The 14,423-nt window shown below is 34.4% G+C and overlaps 1 protein-coding gene across 8 annotated transcripts in view; it reads right to left on the reverse strand.

The window, feature by feature from the left end:
* Rfx3 (regulatory factor X3) overlaps positions 1-14,423 on the reverse strand; it is a 246,510-nt gene that overhangs the window by 195,035 nt on the left and 37,052 nt on the right. Inside the window, exon 1 of one of the 8 annotated variants that reach the window (XM_090329715.1) lies at positions 11,903-11,992. The exons of the other annotated variants lie outside the window; for them this stretch is intronic. The gene's annotated coding sequence lies outside the window, so the exon portion shown is untranslated. Of the gene's footprint in view, positions 1-11,902; positions 11,993-14,423 lie in introns of those variants that run through there. 8 annotated transcript variants of the gene reach the window in all.

Consider the following 14,423-nt stretch of genomic DNA (forward strand, 5'->3'; position numbering starts at 1 on the left):
TGTTTGATCATAGTGCATGATTTTTTGATGAGTTGTTGAAGACAGTTGACCAGTATTTTGTTGAGAAGTTTTGCATCAATATTCATCAAAGAGATGGGTCTATAGTTCTCTTTCTTTGATGAATCTCTGTCTGGTTTGGGGATGAGGGTTACACTGGCCTTGTAGAATGAGTTTGGCAAAGCACCTTCGTTTTCAATTTCGTTGAAGAGCTTGAAGAGTATTGGTGTGAGCTCTGCTTTGAAGACTTTATAGAATTCAGCTGTGAATACATCTGGCCCTGGGCTTTTCTTAGATGGAAGGTCTCTTATTGCTTGAAATAGAACTGTTTAGTTGGATTAGGTATTCTCTGTTCAGTGTGGGTATGTTAATATTGGCTAGAAATTCATCCGTTTCTTCTAGATTCTCAAATTTGTTGGCCATAGCTATCAAATTAACTAGAAAGCCTACAGAATGGGAGAAGATCTTCACTAACCATATAACAGACAAAGGCCCCATATCTAAAATATATCAACAGCTCAAAAAATTGAATCACTCCAAAACTAATCTCCAAAGAAACAACCAACCCATTAAAAGATGGGCCAAACGCATGGTATCCTTAATATGTGGCTATTAAATCCAAAGAGTACAAGAGCGAGGACTCAATAACTGCATACCCAAAGCTATGGACATGGTAATGGAAATATAAACATAACTATATAGACATAAAAACCTATGACTCTATAAACATAATGTTTTATTTCATAAATTAACATGTTTCTATGACATACAAACCCTTAGCCTAATTTTGATTAAGTTCTAAATACTAAGTCCCAGTGATTGTAAATAGAGATTCCCCCCTTGAACATTTGATTGTTAAACCTGTCATTTAAAATATGATGTAAAAATCAATGTTAATAAACTCTTTAATAAAAAAGATGGGCCAAAGACTTAAAGAATGTCATAAAATTAATACAAATCAAAACAATTCTAAGATTCCACCTCACTCCAATTAGACTGGCCAGAATCAAGAAATCTAAAAACAACAGATGCTGGAGGGGATGTGGCCAGGAGGGATCACTACTACACTGGTGGTGGGAGTGCAAAGTCATCCAACCACTATGGAAAGCAGTATGGCAGTTTCTCAAAAGACTAAATATAGAACTCCCCTATGACCCAGCAATTCCACTACTTGGCATTTACCCAATCATCTAGAAACAAGGACATACTAAATCCACTAGCACAACGATGTTCATTGCAGCGCTATTTACCATAGCAAAGATATGGAACCAACCCAGATGTCCCTCAGTTGATTAGTGGATCAACAAGATGTGGTATTTATACACAATGGAATACTATGCTGCTGTCAGAAACGACATTGGTAAGGAAATGGAAAGACTCAGAAAAAATCATATTAAGTGAAGTAAGCCAGACTCAAAGGAACATAAGCCCAATAGTCTCCCTCATTTGTCATAATCAGTAGAAACCTTGGGCTCTCCTAGCAGAGATTAGCAATAGAACAAAATCTAGAAACATATATAGTATGACACTAAATGTAAGAACCTCCAGGGTATAGAAACAAAAGCCATACAATGAGTGATTGTTGTCCTTGATGTACTGTTATCTCTCATCTTTTTTACTGTCCCTTGGTTATCTCATATTGTTACAATATTTTACCTTGTTATCTGATATATTTTATATATGCTTAATTGGTTGTTTGAAATAGGAGAGGGAAGTGGGGAAATCAAGTTGTGAAACAGGATATGAGAAAGGGTATCAATATTTGTGAAGTAATGTACCTTCTATCTGATAACTATAATGTAACCCTTTTATTAATTACAATAAAAATATATGAAAAAAAATCTGTATCTTACTAAATTCCCAAAAAGTGTCATTGTTCTGGGAACCACTGCTTTTTGCAAGTCTGTATTTTTATTGACATTAAAGACAGCAAACATGCAATACAATGGAAGGCTGTTGGTCCCAATCAAAAGGAAGTTCATTTTCACATTTTAGTTAAAGTATCATCGGGCTTATGTAATCCCTATAAAATGTGGTCTTTAAAGTACCACTAATCTTTGAAAATCTTTACTTTTACTATTTGCAAGGAAGAAAATGTTACAAGACTGTCCCGGGAGTTTAGGAGATATAAAACTCTGTGGTAGAAAACCTGTTTAGCACGGGAAGTTCACTGATTTCAATCCCCAGAATAAAACTAAAGATTGTCCTCACTGTCTGAATGATAAAGACTTTAAGATGAAAGTCAGAGTTAAGTATCAACTCTCACTGACATATTTTTCTTTCCTTTTCCTTTTGCTTTCTTGGCAGCACTAGGATTTAAAATTAAGTCCTCCCACATGCTAGCCTAGCACTCTGCTACTTGTACCAGACTTCTAGTCCTGCATTTTGCTGGTTATTTGGAGATAAAGCCTAGCGAACTTTTCTGCAACAGCTGGCTTTGAAACTCAAATCTTGCCTCCTGGATAACTAGAATAGGTTTAGCCACTGGTCCCTGGCAAGATCTCTGATTTGTCAAAAAAAAAAGTTTGACATCCAACAAGGGCCCATCATCATTAAGTGTTTTCTTCCTCACATTTTTCCAACTATGCAACATTAAGTAAACATTCTAAAGCAGTCAAAGACAGATTATCAACCACATAGAACTACAGCTCAATCTAAAAGTAGAAACTAAAACAAATTTATAGAATTGTGAGAACTAGATTAGTACAAATATTGTTAACCTACACAAAACTATATCATCTATAATCTAAACTCACTTTTAAGTGACTACATAGGACCACAAATCTAGGGCAAAAGAAAGCAATTAGCTTGCCAGTCTTGAGGTTTTATTTATTGTTCTTGCCGCTGCTGCTGTTGTTGCGGGTGCTGCTGCTTCTTTTTGGCCAGTCCTGGAGCTCGATTTTAGGGCCTGAGTTGACCTTGAGCTTTCCCAAGGCTAGTGCTCTACCACTTGTACAATAGCACCACTTGGGACTTTTTCTGTGTATGTGATACCCAGGGCTTTGTGAATGCTAGGCAAACACTCTACCACTAGGCCATACTCCCAGCCCTGCCTTGAGGATTCTGAGAGCATAACCACAGAGCAAGAAACCAATGAAGAATGGATGACAGATGGGACATAGTACTGCTGCACTATAATCCCCACTACTCAAGAGACAAAAATAGGAATGATACTAATCAAGGCTAGTCTATGCAAAAGTCACTATTTCAAATAATTGGTCCTGTGGTTCTCAATACTAATTTCCCTGGAATCCCAACAACTTGGGAGGCAGAAGTAGGAGGATCACAGTTCAGGATTCGACAGAGTAAAATGTGAAGACCCTGTTCTTAAAACAACCTAAAGTAAAAAGATCCTGGAGTAGATGCCCCTCAGTAGATGATGGGATCAAAAAGATATGGTATTTATATGCAATGGAATTCTATGCTGCCATCAGAAAGAATGACATCACCCCATTTGTAAGGAAATGAAAAGACTTACAAAAAAATCATATTAAGTGAAGTAAGCCAGACTCAAAGGAACATAGGCTCAATGGTTTTTCTCATTTGTAATAATTAGTACAAACCTTGGCCTGTCCTAGCAGAGGATTACAATAGCTCAAAACGTAGATACATAGGCCATATAGGATGAGTCTAAATGAAGGGACCTCCAGGATATGGAAACAAGAGGTTTATAATGTGATTGTTGTTCTTAATGTACTATGTTATTTCTCAACTCTTTTGTTGTCCCTTGGTTAATCTCATATTGTTACAGTATCTGACCTTGTTATCTGGTATGCTGTATATAGGTTTATTTATTTGAAATAGGAAAGGGAAGGAAGAAAACAAGATGAGGGGAGAAGACAGGGGGAGGAAAATGGGAATAAAAACATGAGAAGGGGTATCAGTGTGTGAGAAGTAATGTACCTTCTATCTGGCAAATATAACTGTAACCCCTCTATTAATTACAATAAGAAATAAAATTTAAAAAAGGTCCTGGAGTGCATCTCAAGTGGTAGAGTGCTTGTATAGCAAGCAAAGGCTCTGAGTTCAAACCAAACATCTATGTATACACACATACATATATATATACACATACATACATACATACATACATACATACATACATACATACATACATACATACATACATAGTGGGAAAACGATTCACATGCAGATGCTAAGAGTTATGTGAAATGGAAAGAGTGACTATCAGAGAACATCATTCTTATCAGGTACATGTTAAAGTGATGCTTTTGTGGACTTGCTTGGAAACAGAGAAGCAGAAAAAGCAGCCCAAGTTGTAGAAATGACCCTCAAAGGAAGTTCATTATTTTAGAAACCAGAGGCTGAGACAAAACAATCGCTTATCTCTGCCAGTAACATGTCATGTAGTAGTTTTAACTCATTAACATACTATGAAGGAATTCAAATGCCCAGATTTGCTAATTTTGTAAGAAATCTATGAAGTCACTAGGTTTAAACAATGGTTCTTTTGATATACAACTTCCAAGTAATGGATTACAACCACAGACATTATGGTTTCCCTTAACATTACTTATGAAAAAAGGACTTTCAACAACATTCTCCCAGTTTTTCATTATTTGAAAATGCCTTCAGATTTCCTTGTTTTTAGTGCTTAGATTCAGAATCCCTGATTGCATTATTTTCTTAAATATGGAAAACAGGGAGGATTTCTGATAAGAAGTATTTATCTTCAAGATCCCTTGTATATGACAAAACATTTTCCTCTTGCTGTTTTTAAGACTTTTTCTGTCAATCACTTTTATAAATCCAAATATATGTCAAGATAAAAATCACTTTGAGTTTATCCTAGTCTGATACACTGAACTTCTTGAACATGTATTTTTTTTAGAAAGCATGGGGAAGGTTTTTTTAGTACTATTATTTATTTAAATATTATTTCTTCTATTTCATTTTTCTTTCTGGAGTTTGCAATACACATGCGTTTGCACACATGATAGTAGTCAACAGGATTCTTGTGGCTCTTTTTTCCTATATTCACATTATAACTCCACTGACTTACTTCAAATTAATCAAGACATCAGCCAAATCACATTTTTGTGTTGAATCTTTCTAGTGAGCTTTCAATTATTTCATAAACAGCAAAACTGCTGTGGTTCAAAACCTTCTATCCTTATTGGTATAAAAATATTTTTAAAAATCTGGCTTTGGTGAGATATCATTCTTATGCTCCTTTTTCACTTCTTTACATATTTTTCATTGAATTCGAACTAATGTTATATTTGTGTCTATTAAATCTAAAATCTGGGTACCTAAGAATGTTTTTCTATAGGCTGATTGCTTTCTGTTTTCCAGTGTATTTAGTGTTTCTTGTTTGTATGAATATATGACATTTTTGTTAAAAAATGGAAACATTGATGTTTTAACAACTGTGATGTATGATTCCTTCTAAATTTAACTCCCTGGCCTGTTGATGGGGTAGGGTCTTCCTATTCTATCTGTCCTTTCATAAAACATTTCTATAGATGTTGTACCACTTGTGCAGAGTCTCAAATTTCTCCACTACACTCTAATTTCTGGCCTTTAGGTCTAGTTTGTTAAGTTACCCATATAGTATAAAGCAGTGGTTAACTACTGATAGTTCAGATTTCCTTAAGTGTCTTGTATGTGTATACATACATATACATAAACATATATACAACATATAAACATATATGTATGTTTATTTATGTTCTTTCATCCTTCACCAATGTGACTTCTGTAAGGAGTCCAAGTTTACAACTTCAAGCAGCTTACAAACAGCTAGAAATTTTGCTTCCTATTTACAAAGCCTCAATATCAGCCAGAGGTAACATACTCATTCCTCAAGTCTTTCCTTGTCACATGCCACAGCATTGCACATTATTCAGACCTTTAGATATAAAGGAATATACCAGAGCATCCTCATTTCCTATAGTCAGCTAATTCTTTAAGATTTCCTTTAAAATTCTAGCCGGGTTCTTTTATACCAACAGAAAAGATAGCCTTAAGTATGGCACTGTTGCCAGCAATTTGCTATTGTTTAATGCCCTTGGGGTAAGCACGAACCCCCCACTGAAGCTGAGCTCTGAGTCAAACCAAATAACCAACCACTCTCTGAGAGTAGTTTATCCAGGGAGCTGCAAGTTCAGGCAAAATACCAACCATGCTCTAGGGAAGGAACCTTTAAAGGAGCTCCAAACACAGTCAAATATTCCTTTTTCCCTCTCCTATCCAACTATGCCCTCTTTCCACCAAACATTCTGTTATTCGTAATACTGTCATGCTGTCTAAACCACTACAGAGGTGAGAATGTGCCCCAAGTGAAAATGTGACAAACTCCACACATTTCTCAAGGTTCAGGAGTTTTCTCTTGGACAGACATTTGTCCTTTCATTCTCTCACTTTGTTAATTGGGAGAATACTAAAGTGGCTTAAATTTTAAAAATGGCTTATTTTGAGGGGGGAAACTGAGAAATGCCTTATTACATTGCATCTTTCCTGTTAAAAATTAAATGTAATTCCTGATTTGAGCACTGAACAATCACATCCCCCCAAGATTTTTCTGTACAACAGAAAAAGGGTTACCGAAGAAAAGTAATTCCATTTTGTTTTAATTGACTGACCAAGGGTAAATCCAATTCACTTCTGACAAGAATTTTAAAAAGCCACTGAAAAGTAGGAGTAGGAGGTCAACAGAGAAAAGGAACAGAGACAAGGAACAAGACAAGCCTAGAAAGACATCAGAGACCTACAAACATGAGACCAGCTTAAAGAAGACCTGACGTCTTGCACCAAAAAAAGAAAGAAAATACTACACTATTTTGTAAGATTTCTCTGAAGAGACAGTACTGATTTACCTCAGATTCATCCAAGTACAGAACTAACTATGTAGTTAAAGTAGAATAAAAAAAAAAGAGCATCTGCATTACTAAAATTTTGCTCTTCTATACAGCAGATATTAATAAGCCAAGGAAAGAACAAATAAATGAAGTACACTAAGAAAAGTAAATGCCTTTAGTTTATAGGAGCATTTGGGCTTTGTTTTTCTGTTGAATAAGGTCAAACTAACTGGCTAGTTTGCTTTCCACAATTACACAACCTGAGGAGGGCTCACAGGGGCAGTGCTTCTGCTGATCTCATTGGAGATAACCCATATGATTGCTTGCTGCTGGCAGGTAGGAAGTGGGCCCCTCTAGGAACCTAGGATGGCTGAGATTATCTCTTTATGTAACCTTGAGACCTCTCCTTCTTCCTGTGTCCACTTCGTCACCGATGTTTTTATAAGAGCCGTTAAGTTTCTTACATGAAGATTCAGTCTCCCAAAAACACCGTCATTAAAGCTTCTAGCTATTCATCTAGACTTGGAATAGCTTTAATTCTTATTCACATTCTGTTTTTTTCTGTTTGTTAAAGCCCAGTTTGAAAGGAAAGGGAGACTTCAGAAGAGCATAAATAGCATCAATGTAATAAACTATTGAGACATTAAAGGCCACGTACAAATGATTAGAATGGAAGCAGCCACATGAAACTATGAAATAGGTGAAACTAAATGGAAACCAGGCAATTATAGTCACATTTCATTCCCTACTGTCAAGGCTCAATCCAGGTTCAGTGAGAAACTTAATTACAAGTAAAAACTTATTAATCACTTAGAAGCCTAATGACCCTGGACAAGTCAGTAAATCTCTCCAATTATAAAAGCAAAATTATATGTGTCCTACTTATCTTACAGCAATGGTATGTAAATATGCCAAGAAAAATCTTTGAAAACTGAACTCTCATATGAATATAAGCAAGAAGTATATACCTGACAAGAGTTTATGTATAGTCAACCTAGCTAGGATCTGTTCTATTTATAAAATTATATCCATCATTAATTATGCCACAAGCCTAATGAACTAAAAACATATTATATTTTCCTATCAAAAATAATAATACTAACTCTAGTTACAATTTGTTGTTGTTCAATTATATCAGATGCTAGACACTTTGGATAAATAACAAATAGATCTCACAATAAAATATGCTACGTATTATTCCCTTTTACAAATGAAAAAAACTAAAACTTGGCTACCTTTAAATACAATCACACAGTTAATAACTAAAAAATCTATTATTGATATTTACATTTAGTCAACACTTGACAAATATTTGTAACCTGAATGCAAAAGCAAAGTTTTCATTATCCTTGATTTAATGCAAGGAGTCTTTCAACTACATCAAGTATATTTGTATTTATCTCATACAACTCTTATTTTTACAAGCAGCTATTAAAACTGTAATCGCAATAAATACCTAATTAACACTAGCAATTCATCAACTTCCTCAACCACAAAATAGATTCACATATAAAAAGTATCCTCTTTTGTTTTTAATCATCATCTTTAAGCCATCTAATGAATTATAAATGAGTTTTAATAGTCATGTTATAATGTGAAGATACTAACTGCAAAAACCCCACAAAAATAGTTACACAAAAAAAATCACAGAAAATTTTGTGTGTATGTGTCATACGTTCTAAACACATAATTTACCACTGAGCTGCACTCCTAGCCACAATTACTTAAGTGGAAAAAAATATGTGCAGTATGAAATCTTGTTAGAACACATATAAAAATGTGTGAATGAATATACTGTGGAGAGATTTTGAAATTTAACAGGAAGAGAAGAAACTTCCCAACAGAAAAATAATCTAAATATATACAAGAAAAGTCATCAAAGGAAATATTATCTTAGCAAGTTTTATGTTGTCATGACGGTATAGTATAGACTAAGTAACATAGACAAAAATTATTTCTCATGGTTCTAAGGAATAATAAATCCAAGATCCAGAGGTCCACATCTGGCATTCTTCCTACATCATTTCATGGCGAAATGCAGAAGACTAAGAAAGATGGAGCAAAGGATGAGTGAGAAGGGGCCAAACTCATCTTTATAACAAGTACAGTCCCCCTCACTTTTCAACAAACCACCACTTCTGAGATAACACATCATATAGATATACCTATATAGATATATAGATATAAGCTATATATTCTTTAATTAAATAACTGCCCTTTAATGATCTTTTTTAGGGAACATTTCCTTATGATGAATCAAAATCATCTTTTCTAAAACTTAAGATCATTCTGCTCAGTTTCTGGCTTTCAAGGAAGTGACTTAATGGCTAATATATGTTTTATGGCAATTTCTTGATAAAAACATTTTGGACTTTTTGTTATTGTTTTGCCCGTTGAGGCTTGAATTCAGGGCCTTGTCACTATCCCTGAGCCCCTTTGTCTTCGAGGCTAATCCTACCATTTGAGCCACAGTACTGCTTCTGGCTTTCTGAGTAGTTTGTTAGAGACATGAGTCTCATGGGGACTTTTCTTCCCCAGCAGGCTTTGAACCATGATCTTCAGATTTCAGGAGTAGGATTATAGGCATGAGCTGCCAAGACCCAGCAATAAAAAGAGAAATAAAATTACAGAGTTGAAGAGAAATACAAATTAATTTGAAAATATGACAAATGTCCAATTTCACATCTCCTAGATTAAGTAAGTAGCTTTTATGACTTGCATCCTTGCTTACTCCTTTTGATATCCATTTGCTATACTTTCCAGTGCACCTCCACATCCAATTAGTTGACAGTGTTTAACACCCTAAACAAATAGCTACAATGTCCAAATCTAAGAAAAGCAGTCATTGCAGGCTTTAAATTAAGATCTAGTCTTACTCATTTAACAGTATAAAGTTACGGACCCATATTCAATTTGTATGATTTGAGTCTAAACAATTGTTGAATTTGTATATTTAATATCTAATCTTTATGGTAGTCTTAATGATTCACAAACCAAAGTTCTTCCTCTATTAAGAAATCTCACATACTGCCTCACAAGTGAAAACATATTTCAAAATTTATTATGTCAAATACAAAATTCTATACTATGAGGAAGAAAATATTCCTAGATAACATTACCACTACTTATAAGGGCTAAAATAGGCTAGAATTTCCAAAGGACTTTAAAGAGACAGTACCTAATAAAAACTGCTTTTAAGAAACAAATGAACCTTAGTATAAATGAATGGAAATAAACATAAATGAATATAAATATCAGTAAATATCAATGAAAGCCAATCAATAATTTAAATTATATTTAAAAATAATAATAGAAGCAGAATGTGGTGCTTGATGCATATAATCTAGGCTACTTGAGAGGCTGAGAGCAGGAGAATCTGTGTTCACAGTGAGCATATACCAAAAGTTTATGAGAATACCACCCCAATTTCCATCTCAAAAGCACCTCTACAGGGCAGTGAGAGCCTATTATCCAAGGTGCAACAGGACCTGTAAATAGGAAGAGAAAGATCCTATCTCTAAAATAAGCAGAGTAAAAAGGGCTATGAGAACAGCCTAAGTAGTTAAGCACTTGCTTAGATAGCACAGGCACTGAGTTCACACCCTAGAGCCACCAAAAATGAATAAATACAAACTTTAGTAATTTCACTCTACAGCTAGATAGCATTTTTATTTTTCTAATTTTATGTGTACATTTTTTAAATATTGTGCACATTGGAGACAAACTACCATTAGCACTTGTAAAAAGCTAGTAACTCTAGGTTCTGGGATTACTGCTTGAAAAGAAAAGAATGCCAAGCCTAAAGAGGTATAAAATTTTGACTGTTCCTTCTAGCAAATTTAAAAAAAATAAGAGATTGGCTTTAAAATCCTGTCTCTCGATGAAATGTTACTCAGAACCCAAACTGAATAAACATCAGGATTTCCTAAGAAAACTAAAAGTATTTCCTTACAATTAGAGCTCATATACAAAACAGATCTATTTCTTACACATTATGTGGTGATGGGTTTAGATAAAGCTAATCATCTTTTTAACAACTTTATATACATAAAAAAATTTTGAGAAAATATAGAGGAACTTTTGGGGCAAACAGTAAAGAACCAGTGAAGAACAGAGCTACAGACATGAAGAGTTCTTTATCTCCTTTATCTTAAGCTTTATTGCTTAACTAATAGATTACATACTGATCTTATCATGGATGCTGAAGATTTTACTCAGCCACTTAAAAACAAAAAGTGCTTATATCAAAATGAAACAAGGAACTATATACTCCTTGTAAAAACATATCTATATATACATATATGTATGTATACATAAAATACTTCATCACCACATATTTCATTGGAAATAGTTTCTAGAACCAAGAAACAAACTAGTTTCTAGAACCAACAAAGAAACAAGAAAAAAACAGGCTTTAAAGATTAATTATTGAGGCGAAGAGGATAGCTTAGTGTTACAGTGTTTGCCAATCATTCACGAAGTTCGGGATTGATCCATAACACAACAAAACCAGAAAGAGTTAAAAACCATAAATTAAATTTAAAAGGTAAATTTTAACACATTTTTAATTATTTATTATAGGCTCTTACAAAAACAACCAAAAGGGTTATCTTAAAATACTAATTTTAATCACATAAGCGTCACGTAAAAAAAGGAAAGAAAAGAAATCTCACGCTAGCTATTCAGGAGGCTGAGATTTGAAGATCAAGGCTCAACGCCAGCCCAGGCACGAAAGGACCTGAGACTCTTTACTCCAATTAACCTCTAGAAAATGGGAAGTGGGGCTTGGCTCAAGGGTGGGGTGGTAGCCTTGAGCTGAAGAGCTCAGGGACAGTGCCCAGGATGAGCTCAAGGCCCATGACCGCCCCCCCCCAAAAAAAAAGAAAGAAAAAAATGGCAAATGAGCAATTTCTTAGCCTGAATGACTGGCAAATGCAATTCAATTAATGATATCTCAAAGACCAGTGATGATGAGCAGCTTATAAATATTCACAGATACTGTGTCTGCTCCTGGTGATGTATTCTCCCCTGCTCCCCCGCCATCCCCAGACCACCACACACACATACATCCCTGCACTTTTCACCTTTCTGAATGCCAATGGAAGGCCTCTCTTTTAAAGTACTGTTTGCAGTGGAAGCAGAAGTTCACACAACCAAACCAGTGCATCTTCCTGTAACCAGCCTATTATTAGGTAGAAGAACTATGACATCAGAAGTTATGCTAGCTACTCTACCATGTAGTTAATATCCACTGGGCCACATGTTATGAACGCATTTGGCTGAATTTCCTAACGGCCATTGTGCTTCTCTACCGTTAATGAAATCTATTCTGGTATGTTTTTGATGTCTAATAATTTATGAAACCATTATGGAAATACATGGAATGTATATCGTTATCTGACTACAAATTCAAAATAGCAGATTCAGACATTGTGCAGAATGAAACATGAAAATTTTAAAGAGACAGCAAAGACTAAAAGGCTCATATTCGTACTCTCACTTAATCTTCCTAAACATTCTAAAAATATCCCATAAGAAGTTTCAATGCTATTTCTCACTGTTTACCTGTAAGATTTTATGGTAATTTTTATTATTATTCAGTAGTCATGCAGTCTAAAATCAGGGCTTGATTCATGCTAGACAGACTCTCTCCTACTTAAGCCACAGCCTGTTGTGCTTTAGTTACTTCTCAGATAAGGTCTTGGTTTTTTAGCCAAGGGCTAGCTTTGCACTGTGATCCTCCTAACCTTGCCTCCAAGTAGCTGAACCACAGTTATAAATCACCATTCCTTGCTTGTTTATTGAGAAAGTCTCATTAATTTTTTGCCTTTTGGACTAGAATAGTCATCCTCCTAGATTCCTGTTCATTGAGTAGCTATAATATTTTTAAATTGATGGCTTTAGTCCTAATTGAAGCAAGCGACAGAGAAGAGGGTAGGTGATTAGGCAGAAGAGAAATGTGCTCTCATGTAGTACCACAGAAAACTAGGTTCTATGATATACATATATATGTATTTATACATATATATATATATACACACACACATTTTTGCCAGTCCTTGGCTTGAGCTCAGGACCTGAGCACTGTTCTTGGACTTTCTCAAGGCTGGAGCTCTACCATTTGAGCCTCAGCACCACTTTACAGCTTTTTTCTATGTATGTGGTACCAAGGAATCAAACCTGGATATTCGTGCATGTTAGGCAAGCACTCTACCACTAGGCTAAACTCCTGGCCCCTATGATATATTTTTAAGTAAGAGCTATATTCATACAATAATGTAAAAAAAACAGCAATCTAATTGTTTTCTTTAAAGCATACATAAAAGTAAAAAATAAATAAATACCTCACCATGTGAACTTATTGTTAAACATCAAGGATAAACCAGTTTCCAATCTTAAATACAAAAGACATTTTTGAAAAAAAATTCAGATATGAGATCTCAGATGATTAAAAGTACTGTATTATCCTAATGTATGCAAACAGTTCATAATTTGTGGGAGACATGTGGTCCAAAAACCTCAAATTCTTCCCATGAGCCAAACTCAATATATTCTCGAACATAAAATTGCAAAAGGACCAAGTGAACTAAAATATTAAAGGGTTATTAGATTAGTGCTTTTTTTAAATTCCTAGAAATCTACAAACATAGCTTAAATTATAGAAGACTATATATCAATAATGCCATATACATAAGTTATTTTTAAGTCTTTAAATGGTCGTATACTTTTAAATTTCTTATTTAGTCATAAGAGGTTATTGTTGATTTTTGGAGGGAAGATAAAATATCTACCTTTCATAGAATTGGAAATCCAAAAATAAACATTATTTTAATAATCCAGGAAAGTTAAGTGAGAAAAAAATGAAGAAAATTACTCTCTGAAAAAACATATGTCTTAATGATGAAGGCAAAAGAACACAAAATTCTGGAAAACAGTGTTCACTTCTATAAAGAAACAAGAATGAGAGTAACTTTTCAGCTGATATGCACTCCTCATTACGTATGATTTATTTCTTAAAACAAGCAAAAGAAATGCATAAGGAAGTCACAAAGCTGAGGAAATTAATAAAACATACAAATGGATCTATCCAATTTCATAGAAAATTTTTTAAGGAAATCTGATTCAAGGAGTCCAAAGAACAGGAAACTTTTCTTTGAAGTTAATGCTCTCTCTTGGCTAATATAAACTGCTGTACAAACATATACTTATGTGTACAAATTTATTTAAATCTGTTCATACCTTTTCTTTGCCCTGCATTTGGCCATGATACCAGATATCCGCTCAATAGTTTATCTGCTAGTCAACTATGAACAGCAACATAGTTGCCTAGCATGATTTAGTTTTGTTTGTTTTCAGTTTTCTTTTAAGGTAGAGGTGACATTAATGACAGTTGCCATAAATTTTTATATTGGTCCACTGAACTTAGAAAAATAACAAAGCAAACAGGCACAGCTGAGTATATATGAACAGGCAACAATCTAAATACACATATTTGAGGTAACCTGAACAAGACAAGGCAGGGGTCATTAAAATAATCACAGATGTTTGCTGTGTATTTAGGTGATTACAAGTCAGAGCAGCAGAAGTAAAATAATATATACTAAT

This window comes from Megascapheus bottae, chromosome 3 (genome assembly GCF_031878675.1).
Source record: "Megascapheus bottae isolate mThoBot1 chromosome 3, mThoBot2.hap1, whole genome shotgun sequence".
In the NCBI taxonomy this organism is placed as follows: domain Eukaryota; kingdom Metazoa; phylum Chordata; class Mammalia; order Rodentia; family Geomyidae; genus Megascapheus; species Megascapheus bottae.